The sequence below is a fragment of the Dromiciops gliroides genome, chromosome 2, assembly GCF_019393635.1.
Source record: "Dromiciops gliroides isolate mDroGli1 chromosome 2, mDroGli1.pri, whole genome shotgun sequence".
NCBI classification, from domain to species: Eukaryota; Metazoa; Chordata; class Mammalia; order Microbiotheria; family Microbiotheriidae; genus Dromiciops; species Dromiciops gliroides.
This window is the reverse complement of record NC_057862.1, coordinates 508951562-508970190: the sequence shown is the minus strand read 5'-3', so window position 1 is coordinate 508970190 and position 18629 is coordinate 508951562. Positions and strand designations below refer to the sequence as shown.

At 38.2% G+C, this 18629-nt stretch overlaps 1 protein-coding gene across 9 annotated transcripts in view; it reads right to left on the bottom strand.

The window, feature by feature from the left end:
* Window positions 1-18629, bottom strand: part of DLGAP2 (DLG associated protein 2) — a 1236668-nt gene that overhangs the window by 330526 nt on the left and 887513 nt on the right. The window lies entirely within an intron of this gene.

The window sequence follows — 18629 nt, the reverse complement described above, 5'->3', positions numbered from 1 at the left end:
TCTCGCTCTTTTGGGTTCCTGACTTGATGGTGGTGGTGGCGGCAGAGGACTTCACAGGAAATTTGAGGAAAGATAGGAATGCCAGGCTGTTGGAATTCTGTTCTCAATCTTTTTCTTTCTATTTTTCAATAAACCCTTAAAAAACCTAAACTCGTTTTATCAGTGATTTTAGTCAGTTTCCCCCAAAACTGGGGGAACAGATTAGAATCCACATATAGAATCTTAAATTACACACCTTACTAGTCTCAGCCTTGGTCATTTGTCATATAGACTACTGTAATAGCCTCCTAATTAGTCTGTCTCTCTTCAGTCTTTCCCTTCTCTAAACTGTAAGCCACACAGTTGCCAAAATAATCTTCCTAAGGCACCGATATGACCATGTCACTCTCTTGCTCAAAATTATTCATTGGCTACTTATTGCCATTGGAATAAAATATTATGTTCATATTTTTGTATGTAAAGCCTTCCACAGTATGCTTATGGCCTCTCTTTCTTTCTTTCTTTCTTTCTTTCTTTCTTTCTTTCTTTCTTTCTTTTTTCTTTCTTTCTTTCTTCCTTCCTTCCTTCCTTCCTTCCTTCCTTCCTTCCTTCCTTCCTTCCTTCCTTCCTTCCTTCCTTCCTTCCTTCCTTCCTTCCTTCCTTCCTTCCTTCCTTCCTTTCTTTCCTTCCTTCCTTCTTTCTTTCCTTCTTTCCTTCTTTTTTTCTTTTTCTTTCTTCCTTCCTCCCTCCCTTCCTCCCTTCCTTCTTTCTTTTGCAGGGCAATGAGAGTTAAGTGATTTTCCCAGGGCCACACACCTAGTAAGTGTTGTCAAGTGTCTGAGCCTGGATTTAAACTCAGGTCTTCCTGAATCCAGGGCCGGTGCTTTATCCAATGCGCCACCTAGCTGCTCCTCCTCTCTTTCTTAAAAATGTTTTATTGATACTTTGGTTTTCATATCACATTTCTTTCTTTCTTTCTTTTTTTTTTTTTAGTGAGGCAATTGGGGTTAAGTGACTTGCCCAGGGTCACACAGCTAGTAAAAGTTAAGTGTCTGAGGCTGGATTTGAACTCAGGTACTCCTGACGCCAGGGCCAGTGCTCTATCCACTGCAGCAACATTTATTTCTTAATATATCCCTCTTGTTTCTGCTATCCAAAGTCACCCCTTGAAACAAAGGAGAGAAAAAAGGAGGGGCAAAATCAATTTAGTCATACCAAACAAGAGTTTCTAGCTGTATTCTTGATAATCCACACCAATTTCCTTTCCTCTATAATTGAGGGAAATAGGTGCATGTTAATAAAGGCTTCTCTGGGGCCAAACATGTTCCTTCCACAGGGTGGGCCAAAAATCATGGATATTGATTTAACTCCTTTATTTTTTTGTTTTTAATTCGCAATACCATAACATCCTATTGAATATACACAGGAAATGATTTTACATTCCATGTGAAAAATCCAATCGCAAATGGTAAAAAATAAAGAAAAATAATTTTCAAAAACTTATTAAACCATCAGAGCCCTTCATGACTTTTGGCCCACCCTATGGTTAGAGCGTTTGGTTCCCTTTTATTGTTGTCCACATTCTGCTTTGGTGCACAATTCATTCCATCACTATGGGTTAAACAGATGAATACTAAGGTCCCTTCCTTCTCTAAATGTATCATTTAAATCTTTGTTAAGCTAACTGATAAAGTTCTCAGTTTGTCAAGAGAGAAAAGGAGGCAGTATACAACACAACAACAAGGGGCAGCTAGGTTGACGCAGTGGATAGAGCACCGCCCTGGAGTCAGGAGTACCTGAGTTCAAATCCGGCCTCAGACATTTAACACTTACTAGCTGTGTGACCCTGGGCAAGTCACTTAACCCAATTGCCTCACTAAAAAAAAAAACAACAAAAAACAAACAAACAAAAACAACAAGATTCATAATAAACAATAAGTAACATTTGTGTCATGCTTACTATCTGCAGGACATTGTGCTGATGTTTTTACAATAATTAACTCATTTGATCTTTATAACAGCTTTAGGTGGAGCTATTAAGTGATCAAGGCCAGACATAAACTCCTGACTCCAGGCCTCGTACTCTATCTAAAGCACCACTGCTAAGAACACTATATTTGGAATGTGCATCCTGAAGCTGAGTAGCTGTGTGACCTTAGGTGAGTCACTTTCTCTCCTCTTCTATTAAAAAAGAGAGGGTGTTGAACTTTATAACTGATCTCCAAGGCCTCAGTAATCTCTAAAATTCTGTGATCATAGGATTCTGGCATCTTCCTGCTTTGCAGTTTAACCAGTATAGATTCTTACACTGTTGTTTCCTCATCTGGGAGTAGAGCTGCTATAATCTTTTTTTCTCATCTATTTCACTAAACGATGCTGAAAATTAATTCATTTCCCAGGTAAAATCCAGGTTGAAAAAGGAGTTGTTTCTTTGCGACTGAACTCCCAGTTATCTTCATAAGCATTGGGCATGTATGTCATTCTGGAGACTAGTGCTATCCCTAACTCTCCTCAGCCTCTCGTATGCAGAATGAGCATTTAGTGGTTTCTTATGGACTTGGAAATGCTGGGCTATAGAAGTACATTAAGATGACTGGTGAGGTGGACAAAGTTAGGATGGCTGGACCCTACCTAACAAAGAATATTTTATAGTAAGACAATTTATTCCTGATTATTAGGTTTCTAAGCTTACTTAAGCATGCCCCTCCCAGTGAAATAGAGGGTGGGCAGAGGAATGATTCTCAGAAGGTAGAAATCAATGGCTCTCCGGATACAGAGTAGAATGGGTCCCTAGAAAATATCCAGTTCACTTCCTTCATTTCATACAAAGAGGAGGAAACTGCAGCCTAGAAAAGAGAAATGACTTGCTGAAGTCATATAGATAAAAAGTACCCAGAGTTGGAATTTGGATCCAGGTTTCAGTTCCATATCTAGTGCTTTTCCTAAAAACCTCCAATACATTCACGTATATAGCCTTTGTTGATCCTGAGGCATGATTTAATCATATAATGAATTCATCATCCTCAGTGGTACAACACTATTGCCCAAACACCAGGTACCTTGGAGTATGCCCCAGGCACAAGAAACTTAACATACCCTGGGAATATTGGCAGAACAAGGGAAGAGCTAATAGTACTCAAAGGAAAGATGGCTCAGGAATTACTGACCCCTGTGGCCATAATATTTTAATAGAATAAATTCTTAATTTGTTCCTGAAACCTCTCAGTGACTGAAAGAATAAAAGAAAAAATGTTAAGCACTTTGTTTCAGGCATTGTTTTAACCTGTATTGGCCATTTAAATGGTCAGACATAGCTCTGCTTATTAATTACAATGATTCTAGGTAGGCCTCTCTTACAAAGAAGGAAGTAACAGAACAAAGAGTCACACATGTTCCTTCTACTCCTTGGCTCCTCAAATTGTCTTCTGGGGAGTTAGAAAAAACTGGAAGTAAAGAGGGTGCCCATCATTTGGGGGGTGCTGAAAATTACAGTATTATGAACAACATAGAATTTTTTTTTTTGGTGAGGCAATTGGGGTTAAGTGACTTGCGCAGGGTCACACCAGCTAGTAAGTGTTAAGTGTCTGAGGTCGGATTTGAACTCAGGTCCTCCTGAATCCAGAGCCAGTACTCTATCCACTGAGCCACCTAGCTGCCCCCACAGAATATTTTCATAAAAAATGCCAAGAGAGAAAGTTTAAGAGAAACCTGGGAATATTTGTATGAACTGATACAGAATGAAGTGAGTAGAATCAGGAGAACAATTTATGAAACAATATTTTAAAACAATAATTTAATGAAAAAAAAAACTTGAAAGACTTAAGAACTCTGATCAATGCAACAACCAAGCATAATTGTACAGGGCTAATGATGAAATATGTTATCTATCTACTTGCTAAAAGGGTTGATAGAATGAAGGTGCACAATGAGAGATATATACTTTTGGGCATGGCAAATGAGTGACTCTGCTTATTTGCTATAAGGATTATGTTTTTCTTTCTTTTCTGGGGGAGAAAATTAGGGAGGGACAGGGAAGCTATTGATAGTATTGCCAAAAAAAAGAAAACGAAAAGAAAATAGAATTGAAATATTCTTTCAAATGAATAAGAGAGAATAGAAGACTATTTAGAAGGAAACAAACAAGCCAGAAAGCTTTGGAAGGAACATGTTGGATCATTAATGTAAGTGTATGTTATGTGATTATTTATAATATTTTAAAAAGCAAGTTATAAGTAATAATGATTCAATGAATTTCACCCATACTTTTTCTATTCTAATATATATGTGTATATTAATATATATTATATATATAATATATATATATTTATATAGACGAGAGAGAGAGAGAGAGAGAGAGAGATGAGTTATTGAAACACACACATCTAAAGTTTGTCCTGTTGTTATTTGTCCTATTATATTCCTTTTGGGGGGGGGGTGGGCTGGGCAATGGATGGTTAAGCGACTTGCCCATGACAAACAGCTAGTAAGCGTCCAGTGTATGAGGCCTGGATGTGATAACTCAGGTCACCTCCTGAATCTAAGGCGCAGTGCTTTATACCACTGCACCATCTAGTTGCCCCCCATTATATTATAAATAACTAATAAAATTTAATATAACTTGTATGGGTACCTGTCCAGCATAATGACAATGTCCCATTTCTTTTCTTTCGTAAGCCTCCACTTCTTTTCTATTGTGCTAATAGTATCAGAGCTAATTTATATGACTTACTCTTTTTGGATTAAAAAATCACTTTGAATATATACTTGCTGTGTGACTGTGGTGTAATAAAGGAATCCTTCAGTTGCCTACGTAATATGTAATAGACCATAAGTCTATAAGCAAAGTAGGTGCTGATCTACATTGATAGAGGGAATTTCCTCACCAGAAGTTCCCTACAGCAATGAGTTCTGGACCAATCTCATGCTACACATTACTGGGAAGGAATAAACTATGTCTATTGTTTTAGAGGGGGAAGACTAATTAGTATATTCTCAAGGGCTCCCCCCCTCCCCCATGGCTCACAGTTAGATCCTTTTATCTTGGTGACAGACCATTATTACATTACTTGATTCTTAATTGCCCAAAATCCTATTGATTTTATCTCCAGAAAGGTCACCTTTTCTCTCTTCTAATTACCAGTATCCTAGCAGAAGTATCTAGGTCTATGGAAATAACCTCCCAACAGGTATTCTGATAGCTATTTTCACGTTCTTCTAGTCTATTCATCTACTCGTGACCAGACTAATTACTCTTCCTTATATTTAGATACAGGTATGTTACTCCAAATCATGTCACTCCATGTCAAAAATCTTCAATCTCTCTATTATTTAGAGAATAAAATTGAGAATCATTAAGCCTTTCCCCTTTTCTGACTTAGACCCCTACACTCTAATCACTTTGCTCTCCATCCAACTGGACAACTCTTTGTCCTTTGAATATGATCTGCACATTCCTTCCTCTGGGCCTTTGCTCATACTCTTTATCACATCTGGAATGCCCTCAATCCTTCTCTTATGTTGATTTCAAACACTCCTCTAAAGCACAGATCAAATGCTACTTTTCTCCAGGAAATCTTCCTTGATTTCTCTTTTGCACCTTGCACCTGTTAATAATTATGACCTTCCCCCCTTAGACCTCAAAGAGAATTTTTTATTGTTACAATATCATCTATTATTGTATTCTGTTTCTTAGAACCAGGACAGTAATATCTCTACTGCCTACTTCAGGGTTTTTTATGATGAAAGAGAACTTTATTAATCTTAAAATAATATAGATATTGTGAGTTATTGTTATTATTACTATACTTTAAGTTCCCTAAGGATAGAAATCAACTTAAATTTTGTATTTCCACCAATGCACAGTTCAGTTATTTGCATACAAGTTGTTCTAGTAAATGTCTGTTGAATGATTTTTTTCTTAAAGATTAAAATATATTAAAATACATGGTCATTTAATAAAGGATGTATAATCAACACCAAAGCCCTCAGTTAAGTGTCAACTTGAGAAAACAACTGTGTAACTAGAAACACGATTCATTAACTTACTAATTGCTTCTACATCTATGAATATTAGGTAGCATTCTAAATATTATGATTTCTAACAGAATGTTTATGATCCAATTATTTTTAAAAGTATGTAGTTTCCTTGAAAGCCATTTAGTTTATAACTTTCTTTTGGCCTAGTTCACTTATTTAGTCAAATGTCTGGAGCTTTGTGGTTTTCATTCAAAAGTAAAGCAGGCACCCAGTTTTCTTCACTATTTCCATGGAAAAGACTGACACGGGCAGTGGCGGAGGTGGGGGGTGCAGTTTTCAACTATTGCTTGTTCTTTGTTCATGGTGCCCTCTGTGATTGAACATGTAAATTCAGAACTAGGATAGACTGCATGTGCATTTCATTCATACATAGTGATGTAAGTGCTGAGACTGAAGCTAACATTTTCTGACTCAGAGAATCCAGGAACTAGCACTGAGGAAATGGCATTTGAGCTGAATCTTGAAGGATGGATAAACAGGTTGCATTACATACTGGTTCTGATTCGTCATGCTTTGTGCCATGACTCACTCCCAGGGTAAGAAGCCCACTCTAGAAAGGAGGATAGCAGGGATTAGGCTGGTAAAAAGCATTTCAATCCCTTTGATCTTTGATCATCATAAACCTCTTACATGAGACTTTTTGTAGCTTCCTAGATTTAGAACTGGAAGGGATGTAAGAAGTTCTTCTTGTCTAAATGCCTTCATATCACAGAGAAGTAAATAGGCTGGAGTGGTTAAATTACTTGTCTAAGGTCACACAGGTAAAAAGTGGCAGAATAGGAATATAAATTCAGGTCGTCTGGCTACAAAGTAGTCACCATTGTGACTCTCATATTAATCTCATCCCCCTTTCCCCACCCTTAATTCTCTTTCTCTTAAAATTACTTTGAAGACACATTATAATTACATGTCTGGTGTAGTACCCCCCACACACCAACCACTCCCGGGATAATATAAACTCCTGCATTGTAGGTACTGCTTAATTTTTGTCATTGTATCCCCTAACAGTGACTGGCACATAGTATGCTCTTAAAAATATTTGAATTGAATCACTGAGTTGAGCCAATCACTGATGATTCATTCAAGAAGTGCTGAGCATTATTAATTTTTTTTTTTGGTGAGACAATTGGGGTTTAAATGACTTGCCCAGGGTCACACAGCTAGTAAGTGTCAAGTGTCTGAGACCATGTCCTCCTTACTCCAGGGCCATGCTCTATCCACTGTGCCACCTAGCTGCCCCTGAGCATTATTAATAAGAAAATGGATCATAAATTGCCACCAATTTATATTTATTTCCTCACTACTGGAATGGACACATCAGACTCATTTTCCAAAGAGATAAGCAAAGTTGCTTATCATAGATGTGTATATTTCACTAAAGCATTTTCTTATCCAGATGTACATTGTAGGCCTTCATCAATCTCAGACAACCATGGATCAGCACCTTTAAGAGCCACAGGCCACAGTGTGGCTGTGCAGTCCGATATGGGAGCCGCAGCTCCTGAGTGACTTATAACCGGTAACTGCTGCATCCCATGTTGTATCTACCCCATGAGGAGTAGCTGGAGTGTCCTCTCCAGGGTGCTGGCCTGGGTGGATCAATATGGAAAATACGCTATTGCCCAGGCAGCAGGCTTTCCCTCTCCGCGACACTGGTGGATCCAAAGAAGAGGCCAGAGCCAATATAGTTGGCACCAGTGTCGCTGCAGGAGTTTGCCAGAGAGATGTGATGTCCAACATCCAACTGCCTAAGGGACTATGACTCCTGATTTTTCCTCAGGGTTAACTCCTAAAGCCTTTCCCACATATGGGTATAGCCGCAAGGCAGCGGAGGTTTAAAATCAGGGTTTCCTTCCCCTAGGCGGGTTGCCTGCCAAGGCTAACGAGCCTCACCTGCCTGAAACGACTGGTTTTAAGGCGCCAGTGACTCGCCTTCGCCCCTTCTCCCGTTAGTGGAAACAGTTCTACCGGCGAGAGGCCAGGAGTTGGGCTTTGGTTGTCAGAGGCTATTTGAGATGCATGCTATTGGAGCATTTTATAGAGAGTGAGAGCTTATCCCCACTCCCACACCCAGGCATGGTTCACTATTTATATAAAATTTTTAAGGTTTATAGGACCTTTTCATCTATCCCCACCACATATACCACACCTCCCCAACAAAGGGATGTACTATCTTGTAATACAGATAAGGAAATTTTCTGAGAAGTCAAGTGACATTCATGGAAGCTTGTAAGTCTATGAAACAGCCTTCAAACCCAAGTTTTCTAATTCCAAGTCCCGTGCCCTTTGCAGTACAGCTTACTAAGTAACCCCTGTCTTATCTCCCTACTCCATAACCTTAGAGACTAAACAAAAGCATCCGCTAGCAAACATTATTAAAAATATGATTTAAAAATCAATCATGGGGCGGCTAGGTGGCGCAGTGGATAGAGCACCGGCCCTGGAGTCAGGAGTACCTGAGTTCAAATCCGGCCTCAGACACTTAACACTTACTAGCTGTGTGACCCTGGGCAAGTCAACTTAACCCAATTGCCTCACTAAAAAAAAAAAAAAAAAATCAATCATGCTCCTATGCTTACTGATTTTTAGTTCCAGTTAGGATGTTTTTTTAAAAGTCATTTTTAGTGTGTCTGAAAATTTTCATACCAATTGCTCTGAACTTTAGTTTGTAAATATGAAGCCATGGGAGGGATATTTATTCTTTTCACTTGGAAAGAGGTGATCCTGCAAGGCCTGTTTTAGGGTAATGTTATGGAGGGTCATAATGGCCACAAAAAATGAAATAAAAATATCCAGGTAAAAGGGTAGGAGGTACCTTTGACATTATGAAAGAATCCTTAGGCGATGAAACAAGCACAACAACAATAAACCCTGGTTATTTTTCTATTGTCAGAATAGTTCCAATAAAAAATATATCGAAAACCTTGAAACATGGTAATCCTGACAGTTTAAGGATGTTAATCTCATGCTTCTCTCCTTAGCCAACCTTCCATTTGTTTCAGCTCTCCCCTCTGGAAAAAATTCTCTTGAGCAGGAGAGGCTAATGGAGATAATACTAAAATTACAAATATTTTTTCTTGGGGAGGGGGGGGGGAAAGTGAGTCACCTCTACATTTGGCACTGGCAGATCTTCACCTTCCTTGCACAAAATGGTCTTCATTCTTGAATGGAATTCACTCTGGGTCACAGGTGCATACTACTCAGTTGTATTATTGGAGCTGTGGGAAGCTTCTAACTGCCCAAGGCCAGCTGCTAACGGGCTAACCAGGTTTCTTTTATTGCACAGTAGCTGGAATTACAGAATGTTCTTAGCCTGAAGCTGTGTGCCCTAGAGCAGCTGTGGGGTACTTGCAGAGGTGGGGGGGGAGGAGTGATCTCTAGGTGAGAATGGGTTTAAACTTGGGGACATCTATCTGTGTCAGGCTTGGTTTCCTCTTCAGTCTAACCCAGTCTTGTGGGTCCCAGCATAGTAGGAGCAGATCAGTGGTCTCACAAAATATTCCAGGTCCTTTCACAGTGAGGTCAGGCTGAGTAAGACAGGACTTCCATGAATACTGCTAGGGACCTATGAGCAACCCACATCCTTGTCTCTGGCCATCAGTGGATCCTTTGGAATAGCTCAAGCTTCCCATAACTAAGCAGAACCTTGCCAGTATCTATCTTCTTGTGTGACTCAGAAGAGGGGTGTGTGTGTGTGTGTGTGTGTGTGTTGGGAAAAAAAAAATTAGTGCCCCAAGGGGACAATTCATTTACTTGTTATTTCCATTGGCCACTTTTTTTTTTTTTTTGTTTCCTCCTGATTAACTACAGTGGGCTGACTGTCAGGAACAGAGGTATTGTTTTATGATCTCTGGTATCCACTATTGAGAGGCAGCATGGTAGACAGAATGTAAGAGGTGAAGGAGCTTTGAAGACCTGAGTTCAAACACCACCTCAGATTCATCCTAGCTGTGTGACCCTGATCAAATTGCAACTGCTCTTTGCCTTAGTTTTCTAATCTGTAAAATGGTCAAATAATATTAATGTGTATACGGTGCTATATAAAAATTAAGATATTATGTTTGGTAGGATAGGTGGAACCTTTTCTGCCAAAGGGTTGAAAATTAATGTCATTCTTTCATTTGAGTTGCTGAACAGAGGGGATGATCCTGAGGCACAGAGACCCTATGATAAATGATCCCCCCACCTCCCACCAAGGGACCCTAATTTGTACTAATAATTCCAACTTGCTCTTGCTGTCTGCACTACAACTTATTTCCTTTCTGTTTTCTCTTTCAACAGGCCTGAAAGTAGAAACACTAGATGTACACTGTTTACTAGATTCTTTCTTTGGCTTAAAGATCCTCTAATATAACCTTCACATCTTAAAGTGGCTCAGAGATTGAAACTGATTTTTCCAAAGAATAGATTCATTTCTTGAAAGTCAGGATAGTGTAGGCTATCTGGCTCTAAATTCCATGTTCTTTGCTGACTGTTAACTTGCCTCTCTCTTTTGGTGGCGAATCTAGACACCCATAGTTAGGCTGGTGTGCTGGGGTGGTGGTGGTATTCCCATTGGTCCTTCCCCTTTCCCTCAGGGAAAGGGCCACAAGTACTGTGATAGCTTTTTTAGAGAGCATAGATTCAAGCTGGGAGCATTCCATGATTATAACTACTATACAATGGGAAGGGTGAATGGAAAAATACCCCTTCTAGAATGTATTGATACATCAGGTTCACTCTCTATTTAAGCCTGTGGTAGGGAATTAAAAGAAAAAAAAAACACTCTCCCTGAAAATGATCTCCCTGCTATTGATAGAGCATATTTTGTATTTTATCCCCTCTCCACCTCCCAGTTCCATTGGTCCTCTAACTCTACACCTCTCCCTCCTCAATGTAGAAGCTCACAGGGCTGGAGTTTAGAGGGATTGAGCACCAGAAGGAAAAGAAAGGTTTGTGTGAGGTCTGATACATCCAAAAGAGCAATTCATAGACTCATAGAATTGCAGAGGTGGACACAATTAAATGACAATCCCTCATCCAAGTGTTAACTATATCCACCTGTGCCTTTTCATCCCTACCAACATCACCCAAATCTAGTCCCTCTTCACACATAACTGGGACTATGGTAATAGCCTGCTAATTGGTTCCCCTACCTCCAATCCTTTCCCTATCCACACCATTCCCCCATATCAGACTAAATTCCTAAAACATAGTTTTCATCTATCAATTCTCTGATAAACATTTTTAATAGTTCCCTGTTGCCTACTGTTGATAAAGAAGCATCAGAAAAATGAAGGCGATGCAGGTTCTTTCTGTTGAAGTAGCTAAAGGTGATGCAGTGAATAGAGTGCTGGGCTTAGAGTCAGGAAGACCTGAGTTCAAATCTCACCTCAGACACTTATTAGCTGTGTGACCCTGGGTATGTCACTTAACCTATGTTTGGCTCAATTTCCTCATCTGTAAAATGAGGATAATAATAGCACCTACCCCCAAAGGTTTGATGAAGATTAAACTAGATAATAATTGTAAGGCACCTAGAATAGTGCATGGAACATTGTAAGCACTATAAAAATATTAGAGATGATGATGATTGCTACTTCCCATCCTATTCCACTACAAAATTATTTTAGGGGAGGATTTTTTTTCTTAAAAATGTTAAATTTCTCGAATGACAAATAAAGTATTCAAATTTTTATATAATTACTTAGTTCTTTTGCTCCTCCAAATGATTTTAAAATGACAATACAATTGACATAAATGATATATTATATATACATATATAATATATATTATTAGATACATATATAATGTATATTCACATAATAACTCATATGATGAATATCAGTAGTATAGTACAAACTTTCCAATGTAAAATACAAAAAAAAATTCTAGGAAACTGCCATTTTTGTTTGTTTGTTTTTTGTTTTTGTTTTCAGGGCAATGAGGGTTAAGTGACTTGTCCAGGATCACAGAGCTAGTGAGTGTCAAGTGTCTGAGTTCATATTTGAACTCAGGTCCTCCTGAATCCAGGGCCAGTGCTTTATCGACTTCACCACCTACCTTCCTCAGACTGCCATTTTTACAAACTAAGGTTTTAGTGTCTTCTTTATTAACTGGCTTCCTTCTGTTTGCCTTTTCATCAGGAAGTCAGAAGAAATGTTCTTATCATCTTGAGCAGGTCCCAGAGGTATGGAATTAGAATGGGCTCTGGTGGGAGAATGTTTTTATTCCAATAGAATTCTTATGTGTCTCTAGCACATTCTTCTGCATTAAATACATGCCCTATTGATAACGGCAAAATTCCTTAAAATCCCTAATATGAGATCCCTATTTCCTGTCCTTACCCTGGTAGGATTCTCTGCATGCTTCAGCTGTGTTTGCTGACTCTGAACCAACACCTAAACTTTATGACTATGCATGGATAGCTTGTGAACTGCTTCTGGTTTGGAGTCTGAGTTCTTGAGTTTATAAAACAGACACTGACCTTGATTCAGGCATAGGCTCTATCCAGAAGAGGTAAAGACCAATCTGCTAATGACTGCTGGCCCCAACACTGTTTGCCTCTTGACTCCTGTTCTCTTTGGTCTGTACCTCATTTCATGGTCCACTGCAAATGTCATGCTTGTTCGTGGAGGTGATCTTTCTTTATCATTCCTCAGAGGATTCTGTCATCCTAATTTTTCTCTGGTTTATATTAGCTTTAAAATTACTCCCGCAATTTTGCTCAATGATAAAAAAAATCAGTGTCATAATTAGCTCCATTTTAAAACATGTAATTATATCTAAACTATGTTTAACAAACAATACTGAAATTGGTCTTTCTGCTGCACCTATGCCACCATGAAGAGCTTCCAATTGGAGTTCTTAGATCTGAGCCATTTTGTCGAAAGAGATAATTACCTTCAGTTCCCCTGGCTAATCAAAATATACCCAAGTCTGGTAGATAATAGAGAGGATTTTTTCCCTTTTCATTTATGTGCCCATATCATAGCAGTTTTCCCCCAAAGGCCACAGAAAACAAAGAAATCCAAGAGAATGTAGATAATTACTGTTCATCAATCTGAAATAGTATCACTCTAGTTCCCAATGAGTTTCATACACCTTCAAAATTCTGGAAAGAGATGGGATTCAATTTTGTCACATACTCAATAGTTTAAAAAAAAACAACTAAAGCTTATTCCTTATCGTAGGTATTTATAAAGTTTGGGCCAAATGAGTGTGGGTGTTGAGAGGATCTGGAGTACCAGCATACTCTGGGGATAAGTGTTACTGTTGGGCTTCTCCTGAGAGATTCAATCAAATCAGAAAGCACTATACATACTACGTACACATCCATAACACAGATATTTCTTCCCCGAGCCTTTGGTGAAATTTAAAAAGGTATTCAACATTCCATTATTTTTGTTGTTCAGTCATTTTCAATCATATCTGACTCTTTGCCACCCCATTTGGGGTTTTCTTGACAAAGATAATGGAGTGGTTTGCCATTTTCTTCTCCAGGTCATTTTACAGATGAAGAAACTGAGGCAAATAGGGTTAAGTGACTTGGACAGGGTCACACAGCTAGTAATTGAGGCCAGATTTGAATTTAGGAAGACTCCATTTCAGGTATTCAATCCCCTATATCCCTTGTATCACCTTGCTGCCCCAGTCTATTATATTATTGTATGATCAAGGCTCCATTTATTTCAATAAGTATTTTTAAGCACCTACTATGTGCCAGGCAGTATGAACAGAACTGGGGTTATGAAGACAAAATTGAAAATAGACCCTGCCCTCAAAGAACTTACATTCTATTGGGACAGGAAGGGGGAAGGACATGATTCCTTACATATTAATGCAACATATATATATATATATATATATATATATATATATATATATACACACACACACACATATACACATATATATGTGTGTATATATATATATATATATAATTTACCATGTGTATATGTATGTATGTATGTGTGTGTGTATACACACACATACAAGGTAAATGCAAAATAGGATTTATTTTGGGGGGGGGTTGTAGATAGGCTTGTAGACAGGTTGTAGACAGTAACTAGGAACATCAGAAAAGTCTCCATTGCAGCAGATTACAATCGAGCTAAGCTTTGAAGGAAGCTAATAGTTCCAAGAGACAGAGGTATGTGGTATCTTTCACCAATGCTGTACATTAGGATTACAGACACAAACTGTTCCTTCTAATGGGCACGGTTCCCAGTAAAAGGAGAAAGGTGGAGGCAAGGATAAAGAATGAAAATGGTTTTCTAAACAGGCACTACATTAGTAAGCAGCAGGGGAAAGTCAAACATACAGGTAGGTCCTTGAGTAATTTAGTCTTGTTTATATACTGGGGCACCACACTGTCATTTAAAATTATTTGCCTTCAAAACGATAGACTAATTTTTGGCCCCATGGGAGAGAAAAGAAGCTGTGGTCCTGACTCTTAGAATTTGTGGCTCAGCTTCTCTGAATGTCTTTGCACGTGATTCAGGGAGAGATTCTCTGCACATTAGCAGAATTGGGGATTTATAAAGAAAAGTTAACTCTTTCCTATAAAAGAGGATAATTTCAAGGCAAGAAAATAGGAACAAAGAAGATAAAGCAAAAAGAGCAAGAAGAAGAAAAACAACAACAACATCAGAGCTTCTTGTTTAAAAGGGTCTGATTCTGATAGTAGAAAAACTGTCCTAGCATCTGATCTCTCTTGAACTGGGCTTTGCAGCTCCTTTCAAAGGCAGTCTAAGCATGACTCCTTGCTCCAGCTGTGGCTTTGGGTTCATGAATTGAAGTCGTAGCTGGAATTTATTCTAATATGATAATGGGGAAGAGGGTTCTCTAGCATGCCTTTGCTGATTCATCTTGCCCAGCTCCAGTAAATCCCTGTTACTTCTATTAAGTTATTTTTGCAGTGATGATAAATATAATCTAAGGATTATTATAATCTAACCGCGTATCATATTAATTTATACTGGTTGCAATGCTATTTTCTAGGCATTCTTACTTAAAGAGTTAGGTCTGTGATCTCTCTTCAAACAGGCTTCTTAACCTAATATCTATGAATTTAAATTTTGTTGATAATTCCATTTCAATATAATTAGATTAATTTATAATTCTATGTATTTTAGACATTTAAAATACTATTGGGGGAAGAGGTTTATAAGTCTCATCAGATTGCCAAAGGTATCTATGACACAAAGTTAAGAACCCTTAATTTAGAAGTTCTCTCCAATGAGCCATATCACAAAATAGTGATGCCTATCCAACATTTGTGACTCATGGCCGTGTCCTGAATGCCAACACAGGAGGTCTATAAAATGTGTTGAACACCTTTCTCACTACTGCCATTAGGAACATATTAATGGCACAGTCTATTTGTATCTACCTTCCTTTGCCCTTCTTATGTGAGTGAGTAATCCTTCCTTTCCTTCCTGATGTCATCTCTTACTCCTGTTCTTTGAAGTTCTTCATTAGTAAGCTCTTGCCACCTGTTCCTATCCCCTCTGCACATCTTCAGTTTTCCATGTGATATTAATTTTCAATCCTTCTGAGACTGTTGAATCTCATGTTTCACTGACATACCATTTGTTCTGTCTCTTCAGGTAAATGATAAAAGATTTTCCTTTATATTATCTGTTCCAAGTTTCAAAAATATTTATGGACTAGTGACTATGGTTGACCTCAAATAAATTCACACACACACACACACACACACATGTGTGTGTGTGTGTGTGTGTGTGTGTGTGTATATATATATATATATATATATATATATATTTGCGGGGAAATGGGTGTTAAATGACTTGCCCAGGGTCACACAGCTAGTAAGTTTCAAGTGTCTGAGACAGGATTTGAACTCAGATCCTCCTGAATCCAGGGCCAGTGCTCTATCCACTGAGCCACCTAGCTGCCCCCCCACCATAAAATATTAATTTAACTAGATTATAATTTCTACTTGAGCCATATATCTGAAATGTAATAAACCTCAAATTATGATATGGGGATATATCTATGAATCAAGAGCTGATCACAATGCATCAGTAATTTATAAAGATGTGGTACTAATGGCTAAAAATGGAAATAAAAGGGTATCCATTGTTCATATGAACCATACCAACAACAAAGGGACACTGCACTCTATATGAAGAAGGTACATACATATGTAAATCAATTAACATGAGGGCTAAGGCAGGGTGGAAAGATTTAGGATAAATACAGAGAGGAAAACAGAAATGATATCATTTTGTGAGTTTACCACTGACTACCCACACCAATGGAAAATATAGATGATTCCCTAATAGACACAACAAAACTCATACCACAGTAGGCTATATTGCGATGAAGGACATTAATTATGCTATCTTCTGGAAGCCTCATTCTTGGGAGATCAGAACACTTGATATATTACTGATTTGCTATACTGATAATATCAACCCTCAGAATGTTTAATAAAAAGATGAAAGAAACAGTATGAGGATGGTAGAACTTCAATCAGGATAGAATATTTTAATGTTATGATCAGGTAAGAGTAGTTAATTATCCTGTAGTAAATAACTAGCATTTATATAACACTTTGAGATTTGCAAAGTTCTTTGCAAATATTATCTTATTTGTTCCTCACAACAACTTTGACAGATAGCTATTCTTATTATCCTATTTTTATAGATGAGGAAACTGAGGCTGACAGGTTTAGCAAGTTCCTCCGGGTCAATCAAGCTAGTAAATGTTGGAGGCTAAATTTGAGTACTGGTCTTTTGACTAGGTCTAGTGCTCTCTCCACTGAGCCACCCAGCTGCCTCTTTCAGTTTTTGCTAGATTAAGATCAAATGTATAGTATGGTATTTGATGATATATTTCAAAAAGATATTTGATATGTGAGAGCATATCCTGAGAGTAACTGAGATGGTGAGGGTGTCTGGGAGTCAATACTATATGAGAAAATGTTGAAGTATTTGGGAAAGAGAGCTTTAAGAGAGACATAATAGTTTTTCAAAAATTTGAAGGGTTATTCTAGGGAAGAGAGAGAGAGATGTTCTTTGTTGTCTCCAAGGATAGAACTAGGACCTAGAGATTAAATTTATAAAGAGGGACATTTCATCTCAATACAAGAACTTTCTAATAATGAGAACTGTCCAAAAGAAGACTGGGCTTCCTTGAGAAGTATTGAGTTCTCTGAAACTTGAAGTCTCCAAGCAAAGTCTGAGTAACCATATTTTAGGACCATTTTAAAAGGCAATTCTCCAGTTAGTGGTAGGTTAGAGTAGATAATGTAGACAACCTGTAAGAACTCTTCTTAAAAATATGATTCTATAGGTCTGTTTGCATTTTAAGAATATTAAAGGTTACAGGGTAATGAATTCTATACATTTACTACCGACTGTGTAAATAAAACTTATATTTATTTGTCCTATATTTATCTCTTTCAAGCTCAAAATAGTTCATCCTAGTTAGAATGCTTTAGCATTAAAAAAAAAAAGCTGTTGTATTTTGTTACTGATTTTAGGAAACGAATAGAAAGAAATGGGGATTCTTAACTCAGAGAAGAGAAAGCTGAGACCTCATACCTTCAAGATTCTGAAGGGCAATTATGTAAAATAGTGAATACATTTGTTCCGTTTGACCCTAGAGGGTCTAAGAGCTGGGAGCAAGAGGTGAAAGTTGCATAGAGAGCACATTTAAGCTTGACATAAGGGCATTGCCTCAGCACTGTAAGTTCTCCCAAAGTGGAATGGGGTATCTCAGAAGATTCTGGGCCTTGCCTTCTTGGAAGTCTTTAAACAAAGACTGGATGACCATTTGTAGGTATGATTTCAGGGGATGATTGTTGGGGTATGGGTTGGATTATATGAATTGTTAGTTCCCTCTCAGCTCTGAAATTCTATTCTTTGGCTTCCTCCCCTCTTACCACTTGTCACTCAATCAGTCAACAAGATTTTAGAAGATACTAAGTATCCACCAGTCATATTAAGTACTGCGGAGTACAAAAAAAGGCAACAGACAAATTAAAAAAAAAAAACAACACACACAACCATAGTCTCTGCCCTCAAGGAGCTCACATTCCAGTGGGGCAAATGATATGCAAAAGATGTACATGTAAGATATTCACAGTGTTGTTTGTCCTTAGTACTTAAAGAGGACCAAAATAACATCATGATGTTGGGGTCAAAGTACAGTATGTTTGTGGCTGATCAGACAAATATGAGTGAAAGGTTCTGCCACAGGTTGGGTACAAATAGTCTGTTTGAACACCTGGGATGGAGATGTCTTTAGATTTGCACATCGCATGTTTCTTTTGAACAACTGAAATCTTACTTTGCTCATAGAACACAGTTCCTTCTTTTACGTGGACACACTGTGATGGGTGGCCCTGTGCCAGTGTCTCCTATGTCTCAAAATCAATACAAATGTTCTTCAGAGAAACCTTGAAAGGGTCCTTGTATTGTTTCTTCTGACCACTACATGAGAACTTTCCTTCTGTGAGTTCTCTGAGATAATCTTTTAGGTAAACATATGTTTGGGATTCAGACTGCATGGCCTGCCCACTAGAATTGCACTCTCTGCAGTAGAATTTGAATGATTGGCAGGTCAGCTCGAGAAAGGACCTAAGTGTCCAGTACTTTATCTTG